Source organism: Delphinapterus leucas, chromosome 8 (assembly GCF_059928025.1).
Source record: "Delphinapterus leucas isolate spDelLeu-1000000601 "Yukka" chromosome 8, BTC_Dleu_Yukka2, whole genome shotgun sequence".
Taxonomy (NCBI): domain Eukaryota; kingdom Metazoa; phylum Chordata; class Mammalia; order Artiodactyla; family Monodontidae; genus Delphinapterus; species Delphinapterus leucas.
The window spans coordinates 46,095,323-46,113,564 of NC_143136.1; the positions used below are offsets into that span (position 1 = coordinate 46,095,323).

Here is an 18,242-nt window from a genome sequence, read left to right on the forward strand (position 1 = left end):
ACTCGAAGATGAAGATAGGAGAGGCTGAGCCCTGCCCAGATAAAAGATAAGAGACCGCATATTCCTCATTCTCTAAGTCAAGGAGACCTTCCCAATTAAAAAGCTCCTTGGAGGTCAAAAGAGGAGTTATGTAAAGCTACCCACAGGCCTCTTTGCTGGAATCCATCTTGTGTGCACACATGGGAGGATCCTGAGATGTACCAAACACGGACTCAGAACCAGGCAAATCAAAATGACTGGCCAGGGCTTCCCTGGTGGCGCAGTGGTTGAGAGTCCGCCTGCCGATGCGGGGGACACGGGTTCGTGCCCCAGTCCGAGAAGATCCCACATGCCGCGGAGCGGCTGGGCCCGTGAGCCATGGCCGCTGAGCCTGAGCGCTCCTCAACGGGAGAGGCCACAACAGTGAGAGGCCCATGTACCACAAAAAAAAAACAAAAAAACAATTTGAGATATAGCTACATGTCTATAGATATATCCACATATAAAAAATAATACCTAGAAGCAAGTGTAATTATTATTGTAATTTTAAACTGGTGGTAAACCTAAAAATATTTCAAAATATGTGCAGAGTAATGAGACATGACAATAAATATGTGCAACTTCTAGAAAGTTATAGGTACTTAAGATTGTTTGTGTGTGTGTGTTTCCCTGCCTTCAACACTGAAAAACATACTAAATTTAAGTGAGGTGTTCAAGAGTAATAATGTTATTGTTTTATATCCAAGTTCATGGACACCCCCACCACCACCACCACGAGTGTGAAATGGAGCGCACACTCAACTCCTTGTGACTCCAATTACATGTTAGTTAGACCTGGAGAAATTTTAAAAGAAATAAAAAGAAGATAGCAGTTTTTTAAAATAATTAATCCAGTTAAAGTTCTTAAACTCCCATGTGCAATTACTAATGATTATGGTCATCAACGTGAAGATAGAAAGGAGAAACATCTCCAAAGTTCTGAAATTCAGTTTGCTCTGTTAAACCATGCACAGGGTTCCATGCCTCTTTGCCTTTACCACTCGCTGTCTTGAACTGCTCTCCTTCATTGCTTGCTAACTCATCTTCATCCTTTGCCTAGGAATCACCTCCACACTTCCTTTCCAGACACTGCTTCCCCTCGTGCTGATGAATAACCTTACCCCTACTTCAGTATTCTCTCCACTGTAGCACAGAATTATATGGAAATAAGTCCTATTTAAGTCTATTTAAGTTAATTGGAGATAGGTCTCTGTCACTGCCAAAAAAAAACCAAAACAGTGTTCAATAAATATTTATTAAACTCCATTGGATAATATAAAAATCCCTTATTTGTCAACTCATACTTTAAACCTAGTAACATTTTTCAGAATGAGAAGGGGGGGGTGGGGGGAGATTGCAAATTTTTATGAAGACTTAAGAGAAAGTCTGTATATCTCATCGAATAAGAAAGTCCCAAAGAAAGATTTATTATAACATTGTTTTTTAAAGCCTCATCTGCACTACTCTAGGAAATTTCATTTTTCGAAATTAATCATAAATTTCCTAGTCTACCTAAGTTAAGCAATTAAGCCTATGATAAATTCACATGTTATAAATTTAGTAGCAGTTCTTCCTTTAAAAAGAATTAAAGACAATGTTGGCAATATAATAAATCTTACTTGTTTGCCATAAAGAATTTTAAAGGCTTTTCTTCTAGACATCCAGAGTCACAATGATATAAAACAGAAATAATAATTCACAAAATTTCAAAACAATACCTATTGTTATTATAAAGCATTGTTACTTTATAGATTTGAAATTTCAATAGACTTTTGCCATTCCAGATGGTATTTAGATAATTTCAAATACAATTCATTTACTCAAATATTTCTCTTTAACAATTCTCTCAAACTGTATTTTGCTAAACTACACTGCATAAGTAGCTTCTAACTAATTATATACTCAGTTACTATATGCAGCATAGAGATAAACTGCTTTGGTATTAACTCAGTTATACAATTGTTCTTTACAATAAGCCAAATTTCTCTATATTTATGTGTACTACCAGCAACAATCTACATTTAAGTACATTTTTAAGATTATAATAGTGCACATCCTCAAGGAGGTAGTAGGAAAGTTTTACCATCAGCCAAAGTTCCATATTTTTTATGGAGTTCTTCAAAAGCAGACAAAAATTAAATAGATTATGAGAATAACATGCACATTGACCTTTAAAAACACTTTACAAAGTACTCTGTCTTCTTAAGTAAAACTCCTATCAGTACTTACCAAGCTATGTTTTAACTCACCCAAGTGGAAATCTGGGTAAATTAACCTATTTGCTGTTAAAATTTTACTGGCACTCTTGATGGTTGTAAACAGCTATAAGAGAAATCAAAAAGCTAAAATCAAGTTCATTCTCTTATATCAACTGTTAAATTACCCCAAAGTGGAGATTTCTGCCACAGCACAGATGGTTCTGTTTGCTTTTTAGCCAAAATGCTGTCTAAAATCACTATTACAAACTAAGTGAGAAGTAGAGCTTAGTTATCATTTGATGAAATATTACATAACTGTTTTAAAAGATTATACATCCAATCCTTAATGATTCCTTTAGTAGGTTACTTGTGCTCTGTATTTCCTTCTACCAAACCTCTCAACTAGCTGTGTTTTGGTCATTTGAATGGATATCATCACTTCTACAAGAAAGTGGATTAAAGACTGAGCCCAAATCATTCAATCTGCTCTTGGTTAACAGCTCTGTCAAAGTTTATGTTCCCTGAAATTCTTGGAGGACTTGTGGTTGAAGTATCAGGGAACAGATCAACTGTAACATCTGATAATCGTAAGAAAAAGCTATACAATACCAGGAAAACACTACATTTACACACAATTCTCACTTCACAGAACCTTATAAACTTAGCAGTAGTAGCCACCTTCCAAGCAGTGAATTTACCTTCTGACAGTAGTTAACTGCACATTTGCCTGTGTTCTACTTAAGAAAGGTAGAAAAGGCTTCCATGATTATGTCACCATCAGAGCCATTAACCAAGAACGATGATACCAGATCTTTTCCATTATTTTTCTCATCCTTTACAGGTATAAGTAAAAGCAAGAAAACTCCTGTAAAATTTGGAAAAAAAAAAAAAAAGTCAAGAATCTCTAGCAAGAGTTACCTGGAAAAGATTTTAAACTAATGGTTAAAATTAGCTCAGAAATATCAATTAATTGAAGTTGCTTTTTCTTACGAAAAATATACCTAGCACAAATAGAGAAACATCAAAGAATACATGTCATAATTCTCTGTACATATATATACATACAAACATACATATGGGAGAGGGATTATTTATCCAAGGCTTGGAAGTTTCTAAGATATATTCTGAATCTCCTCTTCAGAAGGCATGTGATGAAGATTATATGTAGGTATATTTATATAATGTTAATAGCAAGAAACAAACATATAAAGATGGCTATTACTATCTAGATATTGTCTAGTAGGTGCACCCTGAAAAATATATACAGTGTTATTTAAAACTCTTTTAAAAAGTCATATTGGGACTTCCCTGGTGGCACAGTGGTTAAGAATCCGCCTGCCAATGCAGGGGACATGGGTTCGATCCCTGGTCCGGGAAGATCCCACATGCCGCGGGGCAACTAAGCCCGTGCGCCACAACTACTCAGCCTGCGCTCTAGAGTCCGTGAGCCACAACTACTGAGCCCTCATGCCACAACTACTGAGCCCTCGTGCCACAACTACTGAGCCCTCGTGCCACAACTACTGAAGCCTGCGCGCCTAGAGCCTGTGCTCTGCAACAAGAGAAGCCACTGCAACGAGAAGCCCGCGCACCGCAACGAAGACCCAACGTGTTCAAAAAAATAAAAAAGGCATATTAATCTTTGCAATCACAATTGTTACATAAATTAACTCACTTATTCATATTATGTGAGCAAATTAAAGCAGTCTTTCCAAAACTATCCTTAAGTATACAATATTGAATGATGAAACTAATTCCAAATTTACTATAATTATACCATTTCAGTGGTAAACAGAAAATTTGTACTTATTCTCCTGCTCAGTATTTGAGTCAATTACCTGTTTTCTGATGAAAAATAATCATGCACTATAAGTATCATTAGAGTGGCTGAAAACATTTTCTTAGCATAAAACAAATACAAAACTAGCAAATAACAGAGCCTAAAAAGAGTATAAGAACTGTTTTCTAAGCCTAACTCTGCAACAGTGACTTTTAGCAATTGTCTTTAAAAATAAAGGGCTGATTTCAATTTCATATCCTCACTGGAAGCAAAGCAATTTCTCTGCTCAAAGTTTATACTATTTTTCCTCTTCAATTTGAATATATTTAAGCTCCCATAGGAACAAGTTTAACTTTCCTGATCTCTAAATGCATTAAGACAAACACTATTAGATCCACCAGCCTCTAACATGTTTAGGGACCAGGGCTCACGGCAGTCATGCAGTTGGGTCCTGTAACTACTTTTGAATCCATTATTATATCCGAATAAAATAACTTTTTTTGTTCTTTGAGGTTTTACAAAACAAATCACAGTTTTTCAGAACGAACCACAAAGTACTCTAAGTAAAATTTAAATTTAAATTATCTAATATTCAGCAAGGAGAGTAAGATTTTAAAAATGTTAAGTTTAAAATCAAAAGCAAAACTGGTTATTTTACAGTAATATTACATCCTTGAACATTCACTTGTTCTTTGATTATTCAAAAAAAGTGCTGGTCGTGTTAAGATGACCATAAATTCAACTGCAATCTTCCTTATACTCCCACTTTTTATAGATTCACTATTAATGATAAGGCGAAGTCTAAAAATAAAAGTTATGATTAAGTATTTTACCAAAAGATCTTATCCTTTAATATATCCATATTTATTCTGTATTCTTTCTCTAATACACTAACCTCTTCACCTGAAAAATAGTTAAGTTACACATCCAAGAGTATGATACAGTACATTGAACTATAAAAATAGGTAGTTTATTTTACTAATTGATGTGTCAAACTAAAAATTAAATATTTCACAATTATCATGCATGTATCAATAGTTTAAAAGTTCATACATTACAGATAGCAATATAGATAATAAATTATATGTTGGTAAAACATTTAAGAAGTAAAATAACCCACACAAATCACAGTGCTGAAAAGTTCAGAGCTGGGATTTAAATCCAAGCTTGATGTTTCCTCAGACATAAAAAGTATGCAACAAATATTGGTTGAATCAATTAATGAATGGCTCCTAAATCTACCCTCTAAACTTTTAAGGAAACTGTTGTGGCCATTGGGAAAAGAAAGTTTGTTTGTACATCATAAATGTATTTCAGTCTCTCAAGTGTTATTTCCAAGAAGGGAGCCAAATTCTGCAAATATATTTGGTAACTTCTCATAAAGGCAAAATTGAGCTGGTCTTAAAAAAATAACTGGTCCTTGAGTATAAATAGAAACCAAAATAAAAAAGTCAATGAATTTGCTGATTGTTCTTTGCTGTTTGAGAGAATGACTCAGCTTTAGTCATAAAATCTCACCCAATATTTTCAAAAACATAAAATTTATGATTAAACTAAAGCTATGATTAAAAGGCACAGTAGTAATTTTTATAAATTAAATAGGTATGACACTATTACATTTGTATTTTAGGTATAAATATTCCAATTTACCCCTATAAATCTCAATAGAATCAACCGAGACAGAAGCCCTATGACCTTTATATCTAAAAACGTATTAACATAATTTCATCTCTTTAAAGCTTACTGTAAGCTTGTAATTATGCAAAGGAAATTTCTTTATTTTGCAAGTGGAAAAACTGAAATCATAGACAGGGAAAACACATTGCCAAGGGTGATTCATAAAGTCAATCTCAGAGAATAGGCTGATATTCACAATCCCAAACTCACCAATCCAGAGGAAATACCATATTAGTGTTTTTTACTATTCAACCCCCAAACCCACAACAGTAGACCAACCTTCCTGAAAAAAAAAAAAAAAATAGAGGAAACATGAGCAATTTTAACACATAAAAGAAGGGTCCTAATTGCAGATAAGACTCTCAGTTCCTGGCTAGTCCAGAACTTGGAAGCAGCAGGGCCTTAACGTATTGGGCCAATGTGTGAAATACTGAGATCACACCAACTTCTACTCCTTCAGGTGAAAGAGCAAGTTCTATTATCGGGATCACTTTTGACAAACACAAGGAAGACATTTGGACACATTTTCCACTTTAATTTCATGACCCAGTTTTGTGCCATTTGAGAATACCTAATTGAATTATTCGATTTAGGTGGAAAATCACCTGCTCAAAACCCAAGTCTTCAGCTCTTACTGGCTGTGAAAACAAAGAAGGTCAAGGTCAAGGGTTTGAAGTTGCAGCAAGCCTAGTCCAAGTTGAGGAGACAAATAGCAACAAAGTGTGGGTATTTGCAAAGTATGATCGCACAAAAAGCACCAGGCCCCCAGCTATTCCACTGCAACACTGATAGGGAATGGTCAGACATCCCTCCTAGACCGCTTCTTTCTCTCTCCTCTGTCACATCCCACTGCACTCTATGCTTAGCTTATTTTTTTTGCCAAGAATACTGATCTTAGTCACCTTAAAATTCTCACTGCAAAAGAAACCCCTTGTTTAAACCCAAGTACAACCAACAGCTCCTTTCCAATTATCCCCAGCAACTTCCCCAGTCCCTTTTATGTTTGGCTACTGAGCTCAGTCTAGTTTGGCTGCCGGCCAGGTTCCTCTCTTCTTTCCTTGTCAGTGGTAAAAACTTGGAAAACAGTCCTGGACAGCTCAAGGAGACCTTTTAATTATGCAGTGGGGCAGTACCTTAGTCTGTCTGCTGTTTCCAGCAAGGCTTGTAGTCTCCAGCGACTGCACTCTCCCAATTGGTGGGTTTTCTAGCAAGGTTACTTGTTTATGTGGGGGAAGGAGGGAAAGACTGGCAGAAAAAGGGGCGATTTGCAAATCTGAAAAATGCCCAACTCCTCTCAGAGTTTCCTACCTCCTCACATTCACTCTGTCTCATTACTGCCCTCCTTTACCACCTTATCACCCACTTGGCATCAAAGACACAAAATCATCAGTGTCCGGGTCTCCTTGTAGTCCTAGAAATTAACAAGGGGAGTCACGACTGGAACACTCTCCAAAAACTTTTATTCTCAAGTGCTGATGCAAGATATATATATATATTTTTTTTAAAGCAGGTTCCAAAATAAACTTATTAAATTCTTCCTAATTGCATTATACTTTGTCAAACTTGCAGACTGAAATAGTGCATGTAAATGTCTGATTGCCAGTGGAAATAAGGCGAGCTCAGCCGGGAAAACTGCTAGAACCCAGGAAGGGATACCTTGACCGACACCCGCACTTATTCGGGGTTTGCCCAAGGTACTAAGTGCGCACGCCAAGCCCAACACCAGCTACGTCTTCCTTACTCTACCCTGGCAAGCTAGTTCCAGCTGTAGCGCCCAGCTTCCTGTTCAAGTTCCATTCAACATCGTAAACACATTCCAAGAAAACCAGCCTGCCCCGAGTTCCCTCCCGCACACAGGGAACTCTGAGCGGCGGCCCCGGGAGCCACAGGGAAGAACCAATCGCGCTGGGTTCTGATCCGTGCAGTGAATCAGCCCCCCGGGCTGGTGGACCCGGGCGAGCGAGCTCGGCAGCGAGACCGAGAGCCCAGGGTCTCAGCACCCCGCAGAGCCGTGCGCCTCTCTAAGGTAGCGCCCGCCAGAAGGAACTACTCGACCCACCCAGCCACAGGGTAACCATGTGGGCGCCGCCCCTGAGTTTGGGCCCTCCCAGCCCTGGGTTTTAAAGAATCCACGGCCCGGCCTCGGAGCTTCGCGCCTCCCCGCCCCCATGCCCACACTCCCTCCCGGAGCCAACAAAAGGGAGGTTACGCTGGAAGAAGTTTTGCTCCTGGGTAGCCTCGCTGTGACCCGGAGATGACTTGCCTGCTCAGTCCCGTCTGGTCCGCACACCCTCAGCCGTCCTGATCCACCCGCGCCCCACCGCCCCCTCCAGCTCCTAACCACCGGCCCCGGCTCCCCGGACCAAAGTTACCACAAAGGGCTCCAGGAGTCCGGAGACCAATGCGTCCCCGACCTCGGGGGGCTCTTCGTCATCCCTGCAGCACTGCCACGGCAGTAGTCAACAGGTCTCAGCCTCCTTTCTTGCTGAACGACTTCCTGAGCCTTTCAGTGTCTTAATTTTTGCAACCTGCCCAGCAGCGGTAGTGGCGGCGAACAGCCCCGCGCCCTCCTTCCCCGGCACCCGGCCGGGGCTGACCACCGCCCGCCGCCTCTCAGGATGTCAGTTTAAAAGAGACTGCACGCTACCTGGCGGGACGCTGGGCTTGCAGCCAGGGAAGCCCCCAGATAAACCGCGGTCTCTCCTTACCTTACTGACTGATGCAGTCGGGTCAGGCTCCGGGCAGGGACATGGAGAGCCGCCGCGTCCTCGGATCCTGGCGATCTCCGCTCCAGCGCAGCCCGGGCGCCGTTTCCGTGGCCGAGAGGGAAAGTTTCTCTACGTCAACAGCGAGCTGGACTCGGGACCCTCCGGCTCCGGTCCCCTCCCTCTACGCGCTCTCGGCCCCCTCCCTCCTCTTCCTAATCGGCTGAAGCCAAAACTGGCGCTAGCTGGCGGCTGGGGCTCGAGGCTCGGGACTCCGGGTCGCTCCCGGCTGGAAACGCGGGGCTCCCCCTCTCGGCCAGAAGGAAACTCTCCCAGACTCGGCTGGCGCACTTGGGGCGATCTCCTTGGACACTTCCAAACGGGACGCCTGGGTTCCAGCTCGCTGACTTTCTTCGGTCTCTGATGCTCGTCTCCTATGGGCCCTCTGGGCTATATGGCGTCGGCACGCAGGACCCAGGGGGAGAGTGGAATGTGAGAGAAACTCGACCGGAGAAGACGAGGCCTTACCTTACCCGGTTCTTAGCCGGCACGGGAGCCAAAACACAGTTCTCCCCACCCCCACTCCTCGTCCCCCGCTGCGTTTCCTTTTGAACCTCCTCCCTGAAGCACCGGATCGGGACTATTCGCCTTCCCTTGTCTCTCTGTGTTTCCGCACACAATTTCAAAACACTTCTGCTGCTTAAGAAGAAAAAAAAAAAAAAAAAGTGTCCAAGGAAGCACACACACGAGTAGCACATACCTTCTTTACAGCCTTTATCAAGAAAGCATTGACACAGTTTTTGCTGTGTCTCTGGCCGCACCTCTACACTTTTTTTTATTTTTTCCTCAGTTTTTTAAAACTTACTGAATCTCTGCACTTTATTATGCCTTACAAGAAAAAAAAAAAAGAAAGGAAAGAAAACAGAAAACTGCCTCCACCACCAGGTCATGCTCATTTGCTCCATTCAGATATTAACCTCAGAATTCAGGACATCTACGTGGGGTTCGAGGGAAAACATAACAAACCATCCTTACTGACACAGTAAACTTCTGTGTGGGAAGAAGGAGGGATATCCTCGTTTAAGCGATTCTTTGAGGATGAGAGGACATTTACTCAAATCTTTTGAGATGCTGCTCAGAATTTAGTTCACTAAATTTTTCATTTGAACCTGAAAATAGATGGAGAAAGGAAAAAAAGCATTTTTGCAAGGCTAACAAATATAATATGTTATGGTGGAATCCAGGGCTTAGAATCAGACTATTCATATTCCTTTCCAGGCTCCGTACTTACTCATTCTGTGCCCTAGGACGCTGGACACAATTACAGCTGCCAAAAGGAATTGTATAATAGAACTCACAGAGTCACAGTCACATTTACAGGAATTAGACTAGAGTAGTGTCAAGCACAGAGAAGGTACTCAATAAATATTTGGTTCTTACATCCCACTATTTTTCACTGTAACTAGAGGATGGTACTAGAAATTTCCCCAAAAGACCTTATTAACTGAATCAGTTTTCTTCTCCCTAATGCTTTTTCCATTAAAAAAGATACATCGCAATTTTTGAAATGAAAACTAAGTTTAGGGATTACCCAGCTCTAGCCAAACTCCCTTACTTTAAATACAAGGCAACTGAAGTCCAAGAATCTTAATTGACTTTCCCCAAATCTCATTGTTAGGAAGTGCTAAAGCTAGGGCCAGAAATCAGGCCTCTTCATAAGTGGACAGAATCCTCTTTTAACTATGTTTCCACTTTATCATAACAGGCAAGCACACAGTAAAATACTTACATTGAAAATATTAATCATAGGACAATGCTAGTTGCTTCTTCTGTAAATAACCTTTAAACGATTAATTTTCAAACAACCACTAAAAAATAAATGATGCCATTTAGGTGATCACTTAATATTCAAATGATTATAAAAATAAATCAAATGATAGCCCATAGTACTTAGGAATAAGGAGGTTGACCAGATGACCAAACCCATGCTTACATTATATAATTATAAATATATGGGTGTGTTCTTTTAACACAATATTTAAAACTTTGAGTAGAGAACTCTAGGCTCCCAAGGATACACCAACAAATCACTAGGATCTGTGGACCTCACTTCAAGAAACACTAGTTTAGTCTTCAATACACTGCAGCTCCACTTGAATAAGCAGGTCATAAGAATAAATGAGGCTACAGAAATCAAACATTACAAGCTCCATTGTTTACATTAATGGAAAATCTCAAAACATGTACTTATTTCTTATTCATTTGCCTCTGATATCCTTAAGGAGAAGTTTTTCTAAACCTTTTCTCACCTTACTCAATGTTGAAAGTTACTTGGACTTTTATACAATTCCCAGGTTCTCAGAGATAAGACCCTATACCTTCCTTATGAGTAGGGGTTCTCTACTACACCAGCCTCCCCCTGAATTAGCCACTAAAATAATTTCTTGAAGGCATTTCATAGACTTCTCTTTAGAGTTCTATGCTCCCTTTCCATGAGACTTGGAAGTTGCCAAAAAGAGAAAAAATTATAACTGTAAAGTATATCCATCATGGATGGATGAATGGGGATGCATGAATCCCCATAACTGTCTTTTTCTAATCATTACACAGAGGGCTAAAGCTTACTAATTTTTATATTTCTTCCCAACATTTAAAATCTCTAAACTTGCTATTGCTCTATAATTTTTATAACCTGACTTTTGATATGAACTGCTATTTATGAAATGGCTTAGAGGTATAAACCTCAAAGATGTCAGAATGGAGTTTTTAAAAACACTAAAGTCAAATAGAACAAGATTTAAAATCAGATCTATAAGCATGACCCAGGAACTGAAGAAGGGAGATGCCAAGGAGAAAGGCTGCAGAGGCTCTGGCAGGGCATTACCATTAGACTATGTCTAATTTGCTACTGATAGCAAATACACAGATTTCCATTTGAAAAGTCTTCACATTCATCATAGGAACATATGGACTCTGATAGAGACTCAGCAGCCTCCTAATATTTTTAAATTAATTTTCTGGCTCAGGCCAGTTTCAAGTTTCTCTTACTTGAACTAAAAGAACCTTGACTAAGACGGACAACTACCTATTATTTATGTTGAGAATAACATTTTATTGCTGATTATTACAAAAATATAGAAAAACATGCTATCATATTGGTTGTTTAGCTCTATATTACTGCAAACCCATCAGTTAAAGTATTTAACAACTTTTTAAAAAGGAAATAAAAACCAAAATGGAATTCAAAATCTCAGTCATGTCCATTGAATTCCTAAGGGGACCTGGGTTCCAGAGTTAAAACGTGTTACATTTTACTTTCTATCTTCCATCATTTTATCTTTCAGTCTATTTTGGTCCCCCTGATTAAGAACATGAAACATACTCATTGCAAAAAAAAAAAAGAATAGGGACAATACAAAAAAGAAATAAATATCACCTGTGTTCCCACCATCAAGAGTACCCATTGCTAATATTCGCTCCATACCCTCCAAGTATTGTTGAAGTCTCTGAGAGAATCTCCAATAAATAACATTTCTTCTCTATGCTTAGGTTGAGAATAAATTGAGAAATAAAACAAAAGTTTAAAATGAAAGCTAAAGTATTACCTGTAGTATTGACAGAGACCTGGTTTGAATTGGTAAATCTAAAAATGAACAACCAAAATAACATTCTCAGTCACTGTAGTTTCCAGGCTCCCTATCTGGGAGGAGCCAGTGTCTGAAAAAGGAGTTGAATTCTGTTTTCTGAGATCCATTCCTTGGAGGGATAGAGAGGGAGGGAGGGAGGAAGAGAGAAAGGGTGTAGTTGAACCCTGCATTCCCAATAATTCTTCCCAGGTTTATTCCTAAATGTATGTATCACATATGTCACAACACTTCTCCAAGGGCAAAAGAGTAAAGACCCAGAAAAGATATTTTAGCATGGAAATCAAGAGTAGAGAAAAAGCCATTATCCAGTACATACAGCCACTTACATTTTTCTTTTGTTTTTTTCACAAGGAAGTATACTGTACATACTTTCTACTTCCTAACAATATACAAGTATATTGTGGGCTTTTCCCTTACCAGTGTTTATTGACAATTTGTATGCTATTATAAACAAAGAAATTAAGGACATCTGTGCACATACTTTTGTACACCATCTGTACATATTTTGCCTGTCCCTTGCCAATTATTTCATTAGAACAAATATCTAGCAGTAGATTCTCAAGGTTAGAGCACAGACTTCTTTCATTATTATTTTGAAAAAAATCTGAAGTTACAGAAAAGTTGCAGGTAGAGTACAAATAATTATTTTTTTCTGAACCATTTGAGTATAACCTACCAACACTATACCCCATCCTGCCCAATTTTGTGTACTTCTTATAAACACAGACCTCTCCATAAAGAAGGTAAACCATCAAAAATCAGGACATTAACACTGATACATTTCTACACCTACCTCTCAGGTCCCATTCAAGTTTTTTCAATTATCCCTATTATTTCCTTTATATAAATAGGGTTCAGTTTGAGATCACATGATACAAGTATTTAGTTACTATGTCTCTTTGATTATCATGGCATTAATACTTTTGAGAATTGCTCTATAGTTATACTGCAAAATGTCCTTTAATTTACCATGTTAGATTCAGGTTATGAATCTTTGGCTGGTAAACCATGGAAGTACAATACTATATTTTTTAAAATTCTATCAAGCTGCATCCAGTTTTGAATTGTCCCATTACTGATGATCTTCACTTGATTAAGATGATGGTATTGTCAGGCTTCTCTGTAATGTTAATCCCTTTTCCTTTGTAATTGGTAGGTATTTTCTGGGGAGGTACTTTTAAACTATATAAGTATTTCATTTCTCATCAAACTTCTAATTTTTCATTTATTTATTTATGTTAGTGTAGACATATGGTTTGCTACTTTACTCAAACTCTTATCTGTTTCTATCGTGATTTATTTTGACATTCAAATTATCTCCCATTTGCTTCAGATTTCAAGCTGACTTCTGTGTTCTTTGCAAAGTCTCCATCATTTAGGGGCACTTTATTACTTTTGAGCACAAAAAGGTATTCAAGTCTCATCTTGTATTTTCCCAACCCCAGCCCTGGAATCAGCCATATCTCCAAAGAAGCCAATCCCTTTTACCGAAGGCTGGTATTTAGAAGATGAGTTCCAGGTGCAAGGTCATTGCTATTAGGTTTTTGCTTTATTTAGGTCCTCTCAATGGCCAAAGCAAAGGAATACATGCACATATTTCTTTTTTTCTTCCTTCCTTCCTTCCTTCCTTCCTTCCTTCCCTCTCTCTCTCTGTCTCTTTCTCTTTCTTTCATTTTAAAAGCCATGAGTTCATACACTTGCCTTCAATTCCAGTCCAATTCCACTTTCCATTTTTGTAACTCCATTCTCCTCCAATGAAAATATGGCTTCCACTCCCATTATTCTTATTATGTTTTCTTATTTAATCAGTGTCCTTGTCTAAAACCAATCTCTCATGTCTGTCACAGCCCCTTCCCCCGTATGGCCAAGCCACTCCTCTTTAGGAACATCTTCATCATTCTGCTCAGGGGTCAACAACTCAAGACGACAGCTTTCTTGTGCCTCCTCACCTGCCTATGGCTCCAGCACACTGTCCAGGCTGCCTTCTGAGTCCATTTCCTCCACATCTGGCTTAGGCTCCAAGTCATTACAGGAGGCTGATCGTCCACTGAGACACCATTTTCACCACACTCGGGCTTCCTGGCCGCTTTCTGGGCCACTGCAATCCCCCAATTCAGGTATTAATGCAAAAGTTTACCTCACTTGCCCCTCCTAATATTGCCAAACTAATTCTGGAAACTTTATAAAAATGCGTACTCCCATGAACAATATATAGGGTAGTGTCATGTCTTCAACAGGCATTGCTTGTATTTTATTTATTACTTACGTTATCCATGTAGTTAGTAAGGAAAGTTAGGTGTGGATTGGCTGTGTGAAGCATGCTTCTCCATGTTTGGCACATCATCATCCTGTAAGTTCCCACAGGTCCCTCTCAATGTTATTACTATTATTTATTTATTTATTTATTTATTTTTGGCTGTGTTGGATCTTCATTGCTGCGCGTGGGCTTTCTCTAGTTGCAGCAAGAGGAGGCTACTCTTCGTTGCGGTGCACGGGCTTCTCATTGCGGTGGCTTCTCTTGTTGTGGAGCACGGGCTCTAGGTGTGCGGGCTTCAGTAGTTGTGGCGCACGGGATTAGTTGCTGCGTGGCATGTGGGATCTTCCCAGACTAGGTCTCGAACCCATGCCCCCTGCATTGGCAGGTGGATTCTTAACCACTGCACCACCAGGGAAGTCCCCCTCTCAATGTTATTTAATGAAGCACTTTTATTCCCACTTTCTCCCATTCACTTATCCAACACAAATACTCATTCTAATGTATTTAATGTGTATCTTTTTTCGTTTTTATATGTATTCTTGAATTAAAAATAATTCTAAATATTTATTCTTATTTTTTTTTCTTTTTGTGGTACGCGGGCCTCTCACTGTTGTGGCCTTTCCCGTTGCGGAGCACAGGCTCTGGACGCGCAGGCTCAGCAGCCATGGCTCACGGGCCCAGCCGCTCCACGGCATGTGGGATCTTCCCGGACCGGGGCACGAACCCGTGTCCCCTGCATCGGCAGGCGGACTCTCAACCACTGCGCCACCAGGGAAGCCCTATATGTATTTTTAATGTATGTAAGTGCTATTGTGTAAACTATGCCATTTTAGTTGTTACTTTTTTATCTGGACACTCTAAGTTTTCAAATAATCTAAGTGAAAATTCAGCTCAATCATTGTTTTAATTTTTATTACGTTCACTGTTAATAAGCTGAAATATTTTCATACAGTTAGGAGGTATTTATATTTTCTTTTATGAATTGGCTATTTATGTATATATTTTTCCTATTTTTCTTTTTTCCCTATGGATTTGTATATTTTTATTTTCCTTACTCATCTTTAAGTGTTCTTTAACAAATGTACTAATCTTTAGAAAAAAACTAAAGTATTTGTTTCTTTAAACTTAATTTTAAATAATTAGATTATTGTGGGGGGTTTTTTCTTCTTTGGACTGCATATAATTTCTTTCTATGTAGTCTTTTATGATTTCTGGGTTCTTTGGTAATGCTTATAAAATGCTTACTCTAACTAATCACCTATATTTTCTTCTAGCATTTTGTAGTTTTACTTTTTGCTTTTTCTTTCCAATTTAGTTTGATGAAATCTAAGGTAAGGCTTTTGTCCTTTTTTTCTTTTTTCAGGATAATTACCTAAGTGTCCAACACCATTTACTGAATGATCCATTCTTTCCCCAGTTATCTTGGAAGTAATCCTTATCATATATTAATTTAGTTATAGGGTCTGTTTATGAACTTCCAGGTGTGATAAAACAGTATACACAATGCAGTAGGACTCCCCCCAAAAAAGGCATAATGCAGACTGAAATCCAACCAGGCGCCCCTTCCAGCCGTGCCAGTGAAGCTTATCCATGAGTCTGAGAAAGGGGTGTCTTTTCTAACTACAAAGCCGTCCTCAGCTTCTAGCCAAGTACCTGCAGAACTTCCTTGGAAGGGTGGTCAGGGTTTCTCTAATTTGCACAAAGATACCATGTGGGCTAGCAGCAGCCCTTTCCCATTTATCTTTCAGTTATTCCTGCAATAAAACAATATTAATTACCTCAGCCTATAATTGTTTAAAATATCTGTTGGTTAAGTTTCCCCTTAAGTATTTCACCTTCAAAACTTTCATCACTATTCTCTCAAGTTTATTTTTCCAAATGAACTTTGGAATAATTCTGTTAAGTGTCTTTATCACATATTCTTCTTTCCTACCTTTGACCCCAAAACTCTTTCATTACAATGTTAAACTTATATATCCATATACTTGAATCACTTCATTATTCAATTTTTTCTTCTGATCCTGAAACAGAAGATGCATTTCCAACTTGAAAAGAGTTGACTTCTGCACCCATTCATATCGTATCTTTACCTTCCAGCCCATTACATTGCCACTTGTTGGGTTCCTTGTTTACTGCCAAGAATGAAAAGGCCATTATTCTACAGGAACTACAGAACACAAACACTTGGAATGCCACAGCCCTACTTTACAGTAGAAATGAAGGAAAACACAGATCTTAATCCAGGTCAGGTTTCAACTTCTAGTTCTAGCTCACGTGCACCTGAACCTGTAGTGAGTGTCTTATGTGGAAACGAGTCATGATCAAAAGAAAAAAACTTGGACCTGCTTCATGGAAAGGCCTGGCCTCATGACCAGGAGTGGTCTCCTGAGATGTGCTCTCCTGCCCTAGCATTTGCAGGCCTGGAAAGTTTGCTCAAAGCAGTTTTATTTGCACGAAAAACTGCTGAGTTCAGAAGATATTTTGTCCATTTGAAGACTCACATACTTAAAATACAAGAAATAGAACAAACAAATTATTGAAAATAGAATTAGGTTTCTTTTTCAGTAAGGCTAGAAACAAATAATACATTCTAGATTGTCTAAAAAAATGATTTTGGGCACACGAAAACTTCTTATTTGAAAATTTGTTTTGTGGTCTTTCACTAGAATGCTAATTTCTGAAATGCCCTTCAAAATTCTATATCAGAATTTACCCAGACCGGATGATAGGGCTTGACAGTAAAGCAAAACAAAGCAAGGCACCTATATGCTTGAGCTTGGCATGATGTGATTTGGGAAAATGTCATCATTTTGCTTTAAAGTGTGAAGGGGGCGTTGGCTCCTATCACAATCTAACAACAAAACACTGAGTCTCTTTTTCATTACAGGGGTAAAATAATTCTAACAGTGGCTCTTCTGGAAAAGGCAATCTGTGGCATGAATTGCTAGAACACAGACTTGTCATGTTGGTTCCGTGTCAACAGTCTCTCCCACCCAGCAACCTGAGAATACCCATAGATAAAGTGCTGTCAGTTCAATGGAAATTGGCTTTTTTTCAACGGGTATAATTGTGCAAGCCCATTGTTCAATTTCAAAAAAAATGAAGGCCTCTAGAAGCAATTTCAAAATCACACAAATCTTTCACATATAATGATAGTGTAGGTAAGGATCATCCATTTTCCACATAAAAATAAATTGCTAAAAACTTTAAGATGAACACCACTATCTATAAATATAATGTTCTGTTTGAAATATATACATTGTACAAGTGAAGAATATAATAAAATACTTAAGGAAATTAAATTGGTTTTTTTTGAAAATTTTGTGTACTGCACCGTGGGCTTAGGGGAGAATTAATGAAGTATAAGTGAATGATTACATGAATTCATCTCATAAGACAGTGTTTAAGATTTGAAAGAAGCTTTCACAGCTTAAATTCTATTTACTGAATTAAGTTTCAGATATTTCTTATAAATGTAAACTTTTGGGCTGTTGATTTTTGAAGGGAAGAGGATAGCATAGAGTTTTAATGCATGAGCTTTGGAGTAACAGTCATGGGTTCAAATATGTGCTGTGCCACTTATTGGCTATAGAGTCTTGGGCAAGTAACTTCCCCTCCTTTAAATTAGTTTCCTCACTTCTGAAACAGAGGTGCTGTCAAAATTACTAGGGTTAGTAAATGTAAAGCATTTAGCATAGTCTTGCAAGTAAATATAAAACATTTGATAGTTGTACAAGGAAACATGTAAAGCTATTCAAACTTTTGATATGTTTATGGGAGTTTGTCTTGAAACTTAATCAATGTGGGCCAAAATAAAAGGAAAATAATAGCTTTGGCTAAAAAATCAAACTTCCCTGGAGGTGCAGTGGTTAAGGATCCTCCTGCCAATGCAGTGGACATAGGTTCCAGCCCTGGTTCGGGAAGATCCCACATGCCAGGGAGCAACTAAGCCTGTGCACC

At 38.8% G+C, this 18,242-nt stretch overlaps 1 protein-coding gene across 1 annotated transcript in view; it reads right to left on the reverse strand.

Moving 5' to 3' along the window:
• The window catches only part of GULP1 (GULP PTB domain containing engulfment adaptor 1), a 271,691-nt gene extending 260,633 nt beyond the window's left edge, over positions 1 to 11,058 (reverse strand). The window contains exon 1 of the mRNA XM_089916579.1: positions 8,382 to 11,058. The gene's annotated coding sequence lies outside the window, so the exon portion shown is untranslated. The remainder of the gene's footprint in view (positions 1 to 8,381) is intronic.
• Positions 11,059 to 18,242: the final 7,184 nt, after the last annotated feature.